Raw genomic sequence first — 17,359 nt, forward strand, 5'->3', positions numbered from 1 at the left:
TATTAGCAGTACGTTTTCTGGGTTGAGATACGATAAAAACAGAGTCCAGCCCAGCCGTTTTTTCCAATACACTGAGCTCTGGGACCTCCGTTACCATAGCGAACTAACAACAAGCTTAGAATCGAACCGCGCATGTGTGAAGATGACCTGCCTTTCCTCCGGCACATGCGCATTATATCACATCATGAATGCGCATGTGCGGCCAACGGGACACCGCTCCTCCGCACACGAACAGGGAAACTACAAAACAATTTAAGTAACCAGCCCATATACGGGCGTACTTCCGCCGGTAATTGGCAGTCAATTAACCTATTTTCTTGGCGAGAACAGGATATAAATAGATCTGGCCCTCAGCACAGCGGCATAACCACCGGAGCAGCGCTGAGGGGAAGAGGGCAGATCGTCACCTGTAAAATCGTGAGTTTTGGCCAGACAACGCTGAAAACCAGTTTTTTTCCTACAATTGTAAGCAGCAGATCCTAAAACAAGGTTTCCTCATGCCAACAGATTGCGGAACTCAGCATGATGAAACAGCCAACAAAGCGCAAAAGCTCATGAGGCACTGTCCCCTAACACAGAAAGTAAGACAATTGTTATATCTGTTTACCTCCTCATAGAAAAGGAATCTTTTGGAAACAACTTCCATCCAAACATATGTGTGAAATGTTTGTGTTTATGTGTGTCTATGTCCTTTTTCACTTTTTACCACAGGGTGTATGATCTAGAAGGCAATCTACAACCCTTTACATATTTATGCATATTTCTTTGTCCTTAAGGTCACTGAAACCCACTAGACAGTTATAAATGCATATCGAGACAGATAAGTGATTATTTATTTTTCCAGCCTCCAGGTCTTCACTAAAACGCCAATGGGGCGATAAGACTACGTGTTCGAATTACTAATTAGGAACATACACACTTATAGTTCACTTATTTTTGTATAATACACTTTAATATAAACATTTTTTCATGTGAGTAAGGTGGGATAAACTTGTGCGAATCCCGTCATGAAGAAGGAGTTCTGTTCTCCGAAACATGACTCATGTCGACGCACTTTAGAGGTTATTGTACATAATACTACAACATTAACCTCACACTGCACCCTTTTTAACAATACCAGCCGGGGCTTAATTAAAAGTTTTTTCTCCCCACGAGCCAGGTATTTTTTAACTATCACCATCACCACTCCACCACTCACATATAATACCCCACACACTTTAACACATAGTTCACAGGAAGTGCTCCCACGTAGCTGTAGGTCGCAGCACGCCACATCCCGTAGAGGGGTGCGAAGACCCCAATGATGAATCATGACACCAAGGGGCCTGTTGGTGTGTGAGGGGTATTCAAACAACACGGTGTGCTCCCCACCACAGTAGGGACCACCACTAACCCCTTAGTGGATTCCAATTTGTCCATTTAGTGAACAACAGTTTGATGGTCAGAAGTTCTCTTTCAGCCACTGTATAGTTTTGCTTTGCTGGTAGAAGTTTTTAGAAATAAAAGGCTATGGGATGCATGTGGCCAGTTGTTGGGTTCTTTTGAAATAAAATTCCTCTTACGGATACCTGCGAAGCATCAGCTTCAACGTAATAGAGCTGGTCTAAATAGGGATGCTGAAGAATAGGTGCAGCGGTAAAATCAGTTTTTAACAGTTGCTATGCTTTATTGCCCTCTGAAGACCATGCAAATAATTGACCCTTTTCTAGCAGCTGTGTTATGGGTGCCACTATGTTTGAAAAGTGCGGGATGAAACAACAGTAACATTTGGCAAAGCCAAGTATCTGTTGAATTTCCTTGACTTTTGTTGAAGTTGGACAATTGTTAATGGCTTCTATCTTTTTTGGGTCCTTAGTGATGCATGTCAGAGATGAGTGATGCCCGAGAACCTCTACTGACTCTACATGGAAGGAACATTTGTCTAATTTAGCAAATAAAGCGTATTCCCTAAGGCGCTGCAAGATGGCGTGTACATGCTGTACATGTTCTTGCTCTGAGCAAGTAAGTCAGAATTTCATCTAAGTAGATGATTGCATAAACATCCAAAAACTCACTTGGTTAATACAATATTGAAATGCTGCCGGAGCATTACATAGCCAGAAGGGCATAACAGTATACTTAAACAGCCTGAACTTAGTCCTAAAGGCAATTATCTATTCATCGCCTTCTAGTACATGGAGTAAGTCGTAAGCTCCTCGTAAATCTAGTTTTGTGTAAAGTGGAATTTCTGACATTATCAAGTTGTACCGGAATTAACGGGAGAGGATAGCAGTTTTTAATAGTCACATTATTGACCGCCTTTTAATCCGCACAAGCCCTCAACTCCCCGTTCTTCTTGGGTACAAAGAAGCATGGAGAAGACACAGGGGATGTGGAGTGGCATAAAAATCCAGACTCCTTGGGGAATGCCTGAGGTTTGCAAAGGAAATGTAATTGGCATTAACTCATAAAGGCTGCAAATTTAGTACTGTTGCCATGAAAGTGTTTGGAACTGCTAACGGCACATGCCTGGGTTTAGAGACAGATACATGCAGATTCTGATCAGTAGTTGTAAACACCTCTTTCTGAAATGGTTCTCCAAACACAGGCTGGGTCAAAACTGGGCAACTATCCTTGGGTTTAGTATACCTTCATTGTGTGAAATGTCTCCTCTCTCATTGATACTCTTTCCTAAGTGATCCATTTGTAGCTTTTAACATAGTCAGATCTAGTTGCAACTTCTGCATTTACTCTGACAGATTGTTAGCATTATTGAGGTCCCCTGATAAGGAAAGGCCTAGGTTGTCCGTGAATATTTGGTCTTGATTGTTCCTGGCACTGCCCAAATCGAATATTAGGTGTGTGGTTTAGCTTTCTGATATATATGCCTCCTAACTGGATCCCAGATGATTTCATTGGGGCAGCGATGCTAGCTCCTGAATTGTCCCGAGACTTGCACTGAGTTTACAGGAGGAGACACTGCTCCGGTGACAAATCCCAGGGAGAAAGGAGTTTGGAAAGAGAGAGCATGTAGAGTCAAAGATGCTGTGGCTCATCTACTCAACACCAACACTGCAGCAGGCATTCACACCAGTCTGATGATTAGTACCAGCAGTTATGGGACTCTATCTAGTAAGGTATCACATCACAAAAGTATTTAAAAACTCAACAAACCTTTAGTTTAGTTGTTATTATAATTTAATTTACACTATTCATACAGGCCCTTTCATCAAAGTTTTTGAAACTGGAGTGAGTATGATTTCAGCATCAAACCCACAAGCTTCACCCAAGTCCTCTCTGGCAGAGCCCTGCCAACAGTATTTACAATGGAACAAAAACACTGGTTACCTTTGTTTGCAGCACAATGTTGTGGCTGAGCTCAGCACGCAGTAAAATCAAGTCTGTTAATGCGTCTCACCTTTTCTTCTTCGTGTTTTTTCCATACAGGTGCAAGATTAATGCGGGACATTCTTTGCGGTGAGATTGAAGTTGGAGGATCAAGGGAGCTGGCAAGACAGAGTCCTGGAAGCCGGCAAACATGTAAGTGGCAGGCAAAGTGGCTAAGTGAAGGGGAGGAGTGTGGATGGTCATTAAATAGGATTGCTTTAGAATGTTCATAAAGGTCACATTCTAATTGTTTGTAACAAGGAACATGTGCAGACGATTAACTTGATGAGGCTGCATTCTAGAAGGGTCTTTAGAATGTTCACAATGGTTACGTTCTAATTGCTTAGAGCAAATACCAGGTGCAGATGATTCATTTGATGAGACTGTTTTCTAGAAGGTGTTTTAGAATGTTCACAAAGGTCGTGTTCTAATTTCTCATAGCAAGGAACAGGTGCAGGTGATAAATTTGATGAAAGCTGTCTTCCAGAAGGTTCACGTTGAGGTCATCTATGCCGGTTGCTTGATGCTTAATCTGGTGGATTTTCTGGATGTTTCTGTGGCACCTAAAACTTGACCTTGCACATGCATGGTAAAACATTTGTAAAAACTAGTAAGCCTTTTTTAAACAAACAACCACCAGATGCAGGTAGCTGCCACCAACAGCATGTAATATGGTCAAAAGTCAGGGTGCAACAATTTTGTTCATTCATAAGTGTTGGGAGGAATTAAATAAGCCAGGCCAGCATATTGTGGGTGTGAGTTAGGCCTGACTTCTTTCTGTGTCAAGCTACCCAGTGTCAAGAGTGGTGAGCTGTGGCAGGATTTCTGACACACAGAGCTTTTGTCTTTCCGATAGCGCCCTTCCAAGAAATCATGGAACATCACTTAATTATGACCCTTGGCTGAAATAACTGTATAACTGTTTTGAAGCACATATAATTCATATAAATCTGAATACCTGCAGAGAGCATTCAGGAGCTGGAAACCCATCAATAGGTCTGTTAAAGAGGAATGAGGTCTAGCTACTCCCTTCCATCTTTGGGACATCCGGGCAAGAAGCCTGTGGAGAGAAATCTGTTGACCATGGTGTCTGTGGGCATACAGTCTCTCCACAGTGGCTCTATACAGGACATATAGAGACTCATGTTGTGATTGTGATGGCCTGCTATAAGCTGTGATCATGATTGAAATATTGGCCAGTGCATGGCAGTCTTACAAATAAGGGAGCTGCCTGTGAGCAGCCACACTGACAGTCGACACTACTGGTCTGTGCCTGGCTACTCTGACCACAGATTATCCGGACTAACATTGCCGCAAGGAGGCCAAAGAAGGCAGCCACATACAGCCAACCTGTTTGTATGAAAATCAAGCTTTCACCTGGGAATTACACTATGGTGCACTCCATCCCAGCATGAGAATTGGCAGTGGCCTCTTGGACGTCTGTATACAACCTCTGAAGCTGCAAACCCAATTTCCAAAGGGGAAGGAGTACCACTTTGCAAATCAGTTACAACCCCAACTTTGGGGTCTGTAACTTATTAGTGGCTTGTGGCTGGAATTACAATTGCAAAATATTGATCCAAAGGTTCTGATTTGGTATTTGAAAGGGATGTCCAAAACAGCCAAAATCCCTTTCGGGTGAATGACAAAAGTCACTAAATTAACCTGTGCTGAACCCTTTATTAACTTGGCACAAAAGTAGTCGGGGTTAACTTACAGGCCATGTGTAATGTGTTTGTGCCGCACACAAAGACTAATAACGCGAAAACACAACTAATGAAAAATCCTACAGCAGGTTAGAAAAATTGGACATATAGTTGCGTGAGACTGGGTCAAAGTTGAAATATAAGGCCGACCATGATGGAGCGCGAGTGTTGGGCCTGGCCCTCTCTACAGGGCCACCCCCTAACTTGTACCTTTAGTACATTATACAAATGCCACATTTAAAAAGTTGTTGTTTTCTGCCTGCTTTTGTGCCTAGAGCCTGGCCTGGGTCACAGGACTGGGTCTAACTGACAGTTAGACTTTGTAAATTCCTCCCAGTCACACAATGAAGGGATTAGGTGTGTCTGAATGGGCCATCTGATGGCAGGATGGGGTGGAGCTGAGCACAGCCAAACTTGCAACTGAATAGCTTGTTCTCTGCCATCACACAAATGGCCTAACAACCCTGCATTATCACTTCAGCTATCTTAAAGCCAGGAGAGGCAGCAAATTCCATAGCCACTCTCTAGAAATTCCTTCCACCTTCCAGAACCAAGGCACCACGGTATAACAGTAAGACCTCAGACAGCAACGTTTCAGTACACTTCTTGACATGTGGATCCTATGCCAGGAAGAAGGAATGCTGTGCTGCTGCAAGGACTGCCACTCTGCTAGACTGCTGACCTACAAGACTGCTGACCTGCCTTGATTGCTGCCCTGTTTGTCCTGCTGCTCTGCTACCTTCTTCCTGGGAACAAGGACTGGATCCTCAATTGTTCTAGGACCTCCAGAGTGACTCAAAATCTCTAGCTTGCTGGCCTCCTGTTCAGAGCCCCAGGGACACAGAAGGCTTCCTCCATCTTCCTCCATCTTGAACCCGCACCTGGCCCAGCCTGTGTGAGTCCTTGACCACAAATTAGTGCCCCTCGAGTCCTGGACCATTAGAAGTGGTGCTAAAAATGCCCAAATCACCAAAATCCAAAAGTGGGGAAAAATGTTTGACAAATACAAAAAAGAGAGATGATCAGCCAAGTGAGTGTGAATCCTGTACATGAGACTCAAGGAAACTAGAGACAATACAGCAACCAAGATGAGATAACATCAGGCTAAGAAACTCCCACCAGACCACCCAATTGGCGGAACATCATCATATGGGATGGTATAAAGGATCCAACCGGCAACTGCACCCCCAAATGGTGGTGCGAAGGTGGATGCCAAAGATGTAACTCCACCTAGATGTTTCTCTAATGGTGCTGATAGAGTGCAGTGCTACAGTGAAAGTGAAAATGTATAAATGACTACAGAGACAGAAAAATATTTTTATTCGGAGTTTGTCAGAGTGTCATGGTTAAAATGACGCCAAATAGTTTGAAAATATAACTATAACGTGGCGCTGTGCAGGGTGGTCAACATGTTTCAGCCAAACGGAAAACACTGTCCGGCTTTCTTCAGGACCAAGAAATGTAAAGCTACTGCTAAGGATCCAAAAACGTGAAAAACAATAATAAAATGAGTGTAGGTGCAAAACTAATGTAGTTCAAGTCATCCTACCAGAAACTTGGAGCCCCAATGTGTACTGGAGGAGAAGGAACATATTATCTTTTCCTGTGAAAAAAAGAAAAGAAGAAAAATTGCACACAAACATAATAGATGAAGTTGCTTGTATATTACTCTGTGATCAATAAGTAGCTGTACAGAAGACACATCAGCAGAGAAAAAGTGTCCTCCGCTCTGTGATGTATTCCTATAGGTTCTGTATCGATCCCCCTATTCCTGACCTTATTCTGGTTAACAAACTAACAAGTTAACTAGCAGCCATCCCATGAGGCAGAAAACCCCCATGATGCAGGAACCGTTATCTGATAAAGCCACACTACGGCACAGGAACGTGTTATCTGATTAAGTCATAACGCTTGCCATCTAATTAGACAAGCGATATTCCTCCAGCCCCTGATAAGGCATACGGAGTTCTCAAAACAAATCAAACCTATGACAGACCTGGGAAAAACCCTGCGGCCATTGTTTTGATTTCACCGAGAACTTCAGCAAAAGAATGTGCTAACGACCAGGTCGTATGACATCCTTATTGACGTATCTATGTCCATCCTTACGTCAATCTCGGCACCTTAAAGGTATAAATATTACCGATATTGCCCTATGCAAACACACGCGGTGGTGACGAGATCGGAGCAGCCAGACTTGCCGAAGCCCAGAGCAGAGCAGACCCCGCTGGCGCAGCCCCGCCTTTCCTGACGCGCTGAGAACGAGATGCTGCTTTCTCCTGCCGAGAAATCCAGCTCCGGCGCTTCCGGGTAGCCCTCGCAGGCAGCCTGGAATATCGAGACCAGAGACGAGAGATACCATCCCTCATCCATCCTAGATTCCAGGTACAGAACTGAATAACCCCTCACAGAGAATTCTTTAGTCATTCACTTGGCAAAACAAACTTAACTTAAACTGTAACTTTCTATTCCCGCCCACGCATTAGACTTAGGTCAGGTACACGGGGTAGGCGTAGTTAGAAACACCAGTTGAGTACGATTAGTCAAATGTATATGTGTATGTAATATATCTTATTCATTTTAAACCTTCATATGGCTTAGAAACCATATCAATGTTTTTACAGTATTATTTTATACTTCTGCTTTTAATGTATGCACTTTACTTAACCATAAGTATTGCAATAATATCGATCCATTTCTCTTGTATGAGAAAAGAGACTGATCAATAAATAACATCTTTTATTGAACACGCCCGTCTCTTCCTTTTCTCTACAATCTGATGAGACTAAGAATGCACGTACTGACTGAGTAAAATAAATTGCCTTTTGTTTTCACACGACTCTCGAGATACACTCTTGATTAGGGGAGAGCAAAGTTGTCATGTTCTATGGTTGTCAGAAACTAAATCCCTTCTTGTCTATCCAGGGAGGTTCAACTCCTCCTTGCCTATTCGAGAAAGTTTCTAGTGAACTCTGAGCTAGCTGGCAAACCCAAAACTTTAAGTCTAATATCGACAGTAGTAGACCTAGTTAACGTCTGGTCTAGGCCTATACTATTGAAGGTATTATTCCAATGCGCAGAGCCTATTGGGATAATAGGAACTACACTACATGGCGCCCAACGCGTTTGGAAGGGCGATAAAATTAACGTAAGACATTTACAGTAACTCAGTCGTGCTTTCTCACTCAGACCCCTTTTTTCCCATAATACTCCAAAGACGTCTGGAGTGGGCGAAAGGTAATATCCGCCAAACCTCGCAGGAGGAAACTCCTATGTATGGTACTTGGTTTAGTCAACGTTGAAGGATAAACCGTTCCAAAATATTGTGCATCTAATCTTTGTTTCCACAAGAAACCTGATCTGCAAACAAACAAAGTAACCATCCTGTCGGTAAAATGGTAGACAGTGATGATGAAAGAGAGGCAGTTAGATTAGCAACTGAACTCGCAGCAGATGATACTGCACTGCAAGAAGCAGACCAGGATATAATACTCATCACGGTCATCAAAAGGAAATCTATAACCTTAAAACTTATAGAAAATGGACTGACACCCAGAGGTGGTACAGTCATATTCGTAATTGAGGCACACGAATATCGGCAGACAGAGGTATACTATTCATGGATACATTTTCCAGCAGCAAATGCTGTAACAAAGTACTTCCACTATTACAAAACAGAGGAACCTCCTGAAGAGTATACTCCTTTCGAGGAGGTGGAAGTACCACTTAAATTTCAAGAGCACCTGCTCTTATTTAATGGCGCCCTAAAACATAATAATCACATCACCAGGCTCGGTCCTTTAGGTAGACCAGGAGCAACGTGGCCGGTCCTAGCCGGATACACACCACATCCAGAGTTCGAAAGAATGCCTGCAGCAGATCTTTTAGTACAACTAAAACAATTAATAAAGATACATAGACAATTAGTCCAATATGTGATGCGGACTTCAACAATTCAGCCAGCAATTAAAATTCCACAGCTGACCCCTCACCAGGGTGTGGTAAATAAATAAATAATACCCTATTTTTGAGTGCATGAATGAATAAATAACAGATAGCTCAATAAATAAGAGTCAAGATTCGAGGTAGTAGGAGTTTTGCAGGTTTATTACAGCATAAGGACAGGATCAGGACAACCTGCATAGGATGAGCAGAACGACAGGGCCCAGCAGGACAACTGGGACCCAGTAGGGGAAAAAGATGCCCAGCAGCTGCTGGGGCTTGTCTGGGATGAGCGCGCTAACATTCAATAACATAACATTGATATATATATACATAGCGCAAACACATAGCATTACATTGCAGTAGGCGTAACAGTGGGTGGAATAGAAGGCGTGACGTGTAACAGTCGCGAGAGATAACAGTAAAAGTGGGTGTAACTGGGAGTTTACATAGACATGTGATGCAAACGTAACAGAATATGTCATGAATGGGCGGAAACATAGGAGGGGGCTACCTAAGGAGCCGGGACCTCTAACCTAATGGTGCGCGAAAACTGGCAATGACGTGTTACTAGGAGAAGTTGGGGCTACGAACTCTGTGCTAGGAGCAGAGACTAGAGTCTGGAGGGTCGGAGCGACATGTACCTAAACCCTATCTGGTATCTAATGTTTAGGGAACATGTTGATATAAACTAGAAGTCATGAGGGGAAAAGCTAACCTGATTCTAAGACTGGACCATGCATTATTCTACATGTAGTGCGTGAAGAATATTAAATGACCATTAAATACAGTATTTCTCTAACGTGGAGCCGAGAAGGCTAGACAATGACGGAAACTATTGATGCAGTTCAGTAGCTTAGGAATGCAGAAGAGGAGGACTGAACTGATAGCAGGAACTATAACATACTTTTGGCAGACTCAGAGGCAGAGCCGGGCTGCACCGGGCACTGCTAGGCAGGAAGTAAGTGAAGGGTCGAGGATACAGGTGGGGGCTGTATCGCTCCTCAGCGAGGCTTTCAGGAGACAGGAGCTGAATCTGTGGTCCGGGCCCTTTTGAGGCCTAGAAACGGGGACTTTATAATTGAATAACGTGCACACTGAGAAACGTGGCAACATTACTTACATAGGCCTGATATTCGTAGTATTCACGAGGACTGGAAAATAGCATACCAGAGGTGGACACAACTGTAATTGCGTCTTTAATCAGAAATGGGGAATAACATATGCATATTGGTCATGCATACATAACATATGATGGATGAGGCGTAGGGACACAGAACATGGCAAAATTTACTTTTCCACATTCCCTCCTTGTCACTACGTTTACATCAGGAAACATCAATATTCATGATACCGTCTATCATTTCATACAGTACCATTTGCTCGTCTCGAATTGTCTTGGAACGGGATTTAGAACGGGGCTTGGGACTAGGAATACAAGAGGTAGCACACATGCTGCAAATCGCAGGGCCACATTGTATACAGAGGCAGCAGCTAAATATGATCGCTACTGCAATACCTAGGAAGGACAGGACTTTCCATCCCCAGGTGGAAATTACATTCCAGAACCAACCGGACCATGTCCAGGTGCCTGGATCTTGGTGTAACAGATGGGCAATTTTATGGAGTCTGGTTATAGCTGAATAAACAGACGGCGCGTTATTTGGAATGAAAATGCAACAACTGGATCCGAGAATTCTACAGGCCCCGCCCCTATCGGCCAGTATGACGTCAAGGACGAGACGATTCTGTAAAACGACAATTCTCATAAAGGATTGCTCTTCAGTTAAATTACCTAGAGCAGAGGCAGTCTCATCTACTACTGCTTCAAGGGTTCTTGTTAACCTACGGATTAGCTTACTATTTACAACTGTACCTAAATAAGGGAAAACACCTTTATCTATATCAATGAATTGCTCTGCGGCAGTTTCAGTATAATCGACAATCGGGAGATTTCTCTTGTGCCTAGTGTGTACTAAGAAAGAATTCCTATGATAGTCAGGTGGGGCTAGAAAAACAGGTGGCAGTAGGAAGGCAATGTAACAGGTTCCCTCCCAATCGAGGGGCAGACGGACATATGCAGTTTGACCACAAACAAAATAAGAATGACGTGAAGCTTTGAAAATAGATTTCCCACTGTCACCATACTTGACAACAGTAGTACATTCACTATGACCTATATGTACAGAACCATAACTACGGATACATAATTCGCCTTTGACTGGTAGTACTGAAATAGCGGGTGAGTCTGGAGTAGTATCAGACTGAACATTCAGAACCATGAAATTCGACGAATAATTTCCTAAATTATATACTTCATTTTCTAAATCTAAACCTGTTCTGTGGGGGAGACCTTGCTTGTCTGGGAAACATGTACTGTTAAGAAAGGACATATCTGTTGAGGATGACGTTAACGTGGACCATGCTCCACACGAACCATTGTGTGAGAATGGATAAGGAAAGAGTGGCAGAACTCCCTTCGATGTCTGGAAAGGGGGGAGTCGACCACACACCCAACAATTAGTGGCATTGCTGGTCTGGTGTGAATAATGTAACATACGGATGAATGTGTTATTACGCATGGCAAGGCGGTATGCATATTCGTGAGGAGGCAGATCACTAAACGTGTGCTCTACTGTAGCATTAGCAGACATATTTACATGAGGAACTGGTAAATACAGAAAAAATGCGTAGCTGGTGCAGGAAATCATTAGGCTGAGAAATAATATGAAACTCAGAAAAACGATGCATTGTAGTGAACTGCGACTGACTCTCTCACTATGGGGGTCTATTTTATACATGTCAGAAACAGTCTAACCGTTTCACCTAGGGGAGGACTTATACAATCAAACTGGCTGACTTATTAGACCTGAGCTTTAACTTATACTCCTGTTGCGGAGTTTTCTCTAACAAGGGAGGGGTTGTAACAAAGTCTGGTGCGGGACAGTCCTTTAAAACAATGTTCTGGCAATCCTTCGAATCCTGGGAAATGTTCTTGGCAATGTCTTTGACGACTGGCTTTGGTCCTTTAAAAAGTTTTACATGAGAAAGGTGGACCCACCCCTTCCTGCCTTCTAACTTGACGGCAGTTCGGGTGGTCAAGAGGACTTGACGTGGCTCTTTCCAACGTGGTTCCAGCGGACTTGATCTGTCAAAGTTGCGGATCATCACCAACGACCCTGGAACGATCTCGTGCGGTGCCACCTCGGTATTGTCTGGAAATGCGGCGGCAACCTGTGAACGACATGAGTTGAGGGCAGACATCAAGGAAGCTAGGTAATCTGTCAGCATATTACATGAAACATCGGTAATACATCGGGGTCTAGGAGTACCCCACATGTTAGGGGGGCGGCCGAATACGACCTCATACGGGGACAGACCTGATCTGGAATGTGCGACCATACGCATGTAAAACAGAGCGACTGGCAAAGCAACTAACCAGTCCACACCCTTGTCTTTACAGATTTTTGCAATACGGATTTTCAGAGTCTGATTATGTCTTTCTACTAGTCCAGCTGCTTCTGGATGGCGTACACAATGGAACTTCCACTGGTACCCTAACAACAGGGAAACGTGTTTCATGAGTTCAGATGAGAATGGCTGACCGTTATCAGAATATACGACTCTAGGGAGTCCATATCTAGGGAAGAATTCACGAACCAACTGCTTGGCAGTGGTCGCGGCTGTGTAATCTGGGACTGGATATGCTTCTGTCCATCTGGACAAAGCGCATACAACTACAAGGACATACTTGAAACCTCGACATCGCTCCATTTGAATATAATCCATCTGGAGGACCTCAAAAGGGTGGTCAGGGGGCTGGAAACCACCTTGTTCCACCGGGACACTTTTACCTGGATTAAACTGACAACATATCATACAGGTACGGACTTTCTGCTTGGCTGCAGCTCGTAAATGCTTGTTGAACCAAATGTTCTGGATACTGTCTAACATAGCTTTTTCTCCTAAATGTGCTGGACTATGTGCGGTATTGATAATGACTTGAACCATAGAATCGGGGAGAAACCATGTGGCTCTACCCTTCGTTAACCATCCTTGATCTGTCTGGACCCCTCCTTGTACAGACCATTTCTTGATTTCATCGGGAGTAGCATGTGACTGGATATCTATGACATCTTGAGTAGGGTCCTTAACTGTCATGCATGTAGTCAGGTCTGGAATATGTGTCTGATTAACTGGAACGTCTGGAGTCTGTGCTGTAAGCTTGGCTGTGCGGTCTGCTAGATCATTACCTTGGGAAATAATGTCTGTGACTTTCGTATGTGCTTTGCACTTCATGATAGCAATAGATGTCGGTAAATGTATGGCATCTAACAGGGCTTGAATAAGGAGACCATGCTGAATCTTGGTTCCATGAGAAGTCATAAAACCTCTCTCCTGCCAGAGCACTCCGAAGTCGTGTACAACTCCGAATGCGTAACGTGAATCTGTGTAAACATTAACCTTCAGGTTCTTGGCATGTATACAGGCTTGTGTCAGAGCAACTAGCTCTGCTGCTTGAGCGGACAGGGTATCAATACGGTGTGTTTCAATAACTTCAGTGTCAGTAGTCACTGCATACGCGGCGACTAGTTCTCCTGTACTAGTTCTCATACATGAACCATCCACATAAAGTGTCAGGTTAGGATCTGGTAACGGAATATCTGTCAGGTCTTGTCTTGGCTTTGTCGTAATGTTAACTACTTCCACACAATCATGTGTGTCTGAATTTGAACTAACTGATGGTAACAGTGTAGCAGGATTCAGGACGTTGCAGCGTCTAATTTCTATGTGTGGCTGGAACAGTGTCAATTCATAACCTGTTAAACGTGCAATTGTCAAGTGCTGAGTTTGTGTTCGGTTTAAAAGAACTTCTACTGAATGTGGGACCTGTACTGTCAGGGAATGTCCTAAAACTATAGAATCACTTTGTCTGATAGCTAGTGCTGTGGCTGCAACTGACTTGAGGCACGCAGGCAACGCCTGGGCGACTGGATCTAATGTGCTCGAAAAATAAGCACAGGGCTTGTATTGACCTGCTTGATCTTGTGTGAGGACAGATAATGCTGTACCTTCGCGTTCAGTAACGAAAAGTGTAAAAGGCTTACTGTAGTTCGGTGTAGCTAGAACTGGAGCTTGACATAGGGCTTTCTTTAACTCGTTGAAACTAAGTGTATGGTCAGATGTCCAAGGGAGGACAGTCGATACGGCTGTCTCCTGTGTCGTTAACTGTATCAGTGGCTTGGCTAGGAATGCATACTGGGGAATCCATTGTCTACAATAAGAAGTAAGGCCGATAAAGGCACGTACCTCCTTCTGGGTTCTGGGCTGGGGAAGACTCGCTATTAACTGGATACGGTCGGGTGTCAACTGCCTACCCCTCTTGGACAGCAAGTGTCCTAAGTATACCACTTGCTGGACACAGAATTGAAGCTTCGAAGGTGACACCTTGTGCCCCATCTCGGCTAGAAAATACAGAACCGTAAGTGATGCTCGCTCGCAAGCACGTTCAGAACGGGCTGTGATCAGTAGATCATCGACATACTGGAGCAGGGCAGTGTCAGTTGGCATGTGAATGTTGTCTAGTTGTCTCTTGAGTGCTTGACTGTAAATACTAGGGCTTTCTGTGAAACCTTGAGGAGCGCGTGTAAACATATAGCTCCTTCCATTTAAACAAAATCAGAAAAGAAACTGGCTGTCTGGATGAATTGGAACACTAAAAAATGCATTCTTGAGGTCAATAACAGTGAAAAACATGGCTTCGGAATCAATGGCTGTTAACAGGGAAGAAATGTCTGGAACAACTGGGTACTGAGGAATAATACATTTATTAAGCTCTCGTAAATCAATCACTAATCGGTATACTGGGGGTGCATTCGGATCAGTACGTTTCATGACTGGAATGATCGGAGAATTGCATACATTGGAGTCAGTTTCTACAACTACTCCTTGAGCCATGAGCTCGTCAATAATTTTGGATAAGGCTGCTACAGCCTCAGGTGGCAATCTGTACTGCCTGATTCGCGGTAACACTACACCCGGTTTGAGAGTCACACGATAGGGTGTGATTTGCATGTAACCTACATCAGTTGGACCTTGCGCCCATAAATACTGTGGAACATTAGACAATCTTGAATCAAAATCTCGTAATACATAGTGACCCTTAAAGTCACGTAGGAACAGACGTATTCCCTCTGGGGAACAGCAAATAACTGCACCTAGTTCTTTCAGTGTCTTAATACCTAATAGATTTTCTGGACATGACTTAGTAAGTAACAGATCAGTAGTACGGGACAATGGACCTACTTCTAGAGTAACTGGCTTAGATATTTCATTAACTATGGGTTTTCCTGAAAATCCAAGGGAAACATTTCTTGAGCCTGAGAGCGGAGCCCCTGGAACTTCGGCGTGACTAATTGTGGTCCTACTTGCCCCTGTATCGATCAAAAACTTTCTGTCTTTCCCTAATACTTGACTATGAACATAGGGACCCTCTTGATCTACAGGAATCTCGATGAGAGGCAAGCCTACCTCCCTCTCTAGGCTGTTTCATGAATATGACTGGTACTCTGGATACTCAGACTGTGCATACTGGTACATCTGCGATGTAACGTGCTGTGTTGCAGCAATAGGCTGCGGTACTGTAACTGTCTGTAGTGCATTCTGTAGCTGGGGAGTCTGTGAAATTTGTTCTTGTCTCGGCGGACGTGGTCTTTCTTTAGTCTTACCAGTAGCTATGTTGTGTTTCAGAACTGCACACTCGTTTATAAAATGACCTGGCTGTTTACAATAATTGCAGTTCCCTTTAACGGGAGCTGCAGGGTGACTGGCTTGATTCGGACCTCTCTTCTGACTGTCTTGAGGAATAGATTGTGCAACTAGCACTTTCATTTTCGTGTCTTTCATACGTTTTCTCTCGTGTTCTTGCTCTTCTCTGATTCTATTCTGGTGGTACTGGAGCATCTGGAGCATCTGGGACGGACTATTTGCTTGCCAGGTGCTTTCGACTTTCAAAACTCGGTTTTTAATCTGTGGACTTGAATTCTCGACCAATTTGGTAACGAAAAGATGAGGGTATGACTCACTACTTGTCTTGAGACCACTGTTAATACTGAAACATTTCTCAAATCTAGAATAAAAATCACTAATATCCTCTTCTTGTTTCTGTTTACAGGCTGAGATTGCATCCCAGTCTTCTTTCCTAGTTGTCAATAATCTGGGTAAAACTTGAATCAATAATTCTGGTAAATCTTTACATTTATCTCCAAGACCGGTACCTGGTACTCGTGCCTTGTCTTCAGCTTCTAGAGCTGTCCAATCGATCTTTTTCTCTCCCACCTCCCATTCTTTTTCCTTTAACTTTTCATACACCCCTGCGGGTAGCAGAACCTTTAACATTTTAATGATATCTGGGTAGGTGTATTCTCCCATACGGAGCATGTCTTTTAATTCTCGATGGAACCCTGCTGGATCTTTGTCATGACAGGGAATTAATTTCTTCATCTCGAGGAGTTCCATCTTTGATATCGGAGTGTATACAAACACTCGTTGCATGTCGCCACCCGCCCCTTGGACTGGGTGGACTTCTCGTAACGGATTCTGTCTGTCTATGTAAAACGGTTTACTTTCTGGGGGTGAGACATGAACAAAATGCGGGTTCAGGAACGTTCTATACTTGTGGCGCTGTTCTAGAATGACACTAATTAAATCGGTACCTAGACCTCTCCATCTATACTGGAGTAACTCGTTCAGGATATCATGTAACGGACCTGGATCAGAATGTTGACCCTCATACAGGGTAATGAGGTGCTGGATCATATACATACCCACCAGTCGTTGCTCGGCTGGGGGCAGTTTCAGAAACATTTGTGCCACTATTTCGTCTGGAAAAGTGGTAGAATCAGTAATCCATCGGACTGCTGATCGGGCTAGTTCTTGTTCGTGCATAGTACTTAGTTCGCTATAACCGACTCGTGATTTCAGAATGTGATCGGTAGCTTGAAATACTTGTTCTAGAGAGCGCGGCTCTCGTGCTGGATGATGAAAAATAGACTTAGGCTCTGGACGTAAATGGCGATCTGGAAATCTGGATTTTCCTACATACGCTATTCTGGCGGGATTCTCGTCTTCCTCTTCAGGATCAGAGATACTTTCTTTCTCGCTTACTTGTGCTGCTTTACGCTGTTCGTGTAACTTTATTATTTCTTTACGAATTTTCTTGTACATACTTTCCATGGCACTAATGGTCTTGTGCTTACCCTCGGCTATATTATCACTCCACCTTGTTAGGATTCTCATGTCGGCGGGATCTTTAGTCGGGTAATCTTGTTCTCTTATTAGACAAT

This window comes from Lissotriton helveticus, chromosome 3_1 (assembly GCF_964261635.1).
Source record: "Lissotriton helveticus chromosome 3_1, aLisHel1.1, whole genome shotgun sequence".
Taxonomy (NCBI): Eukaryota; Metazoa; Chordata; class Amphibia; order Caudata; family Salamandridae; genus Lissotriton; species Lissotriton helveticus.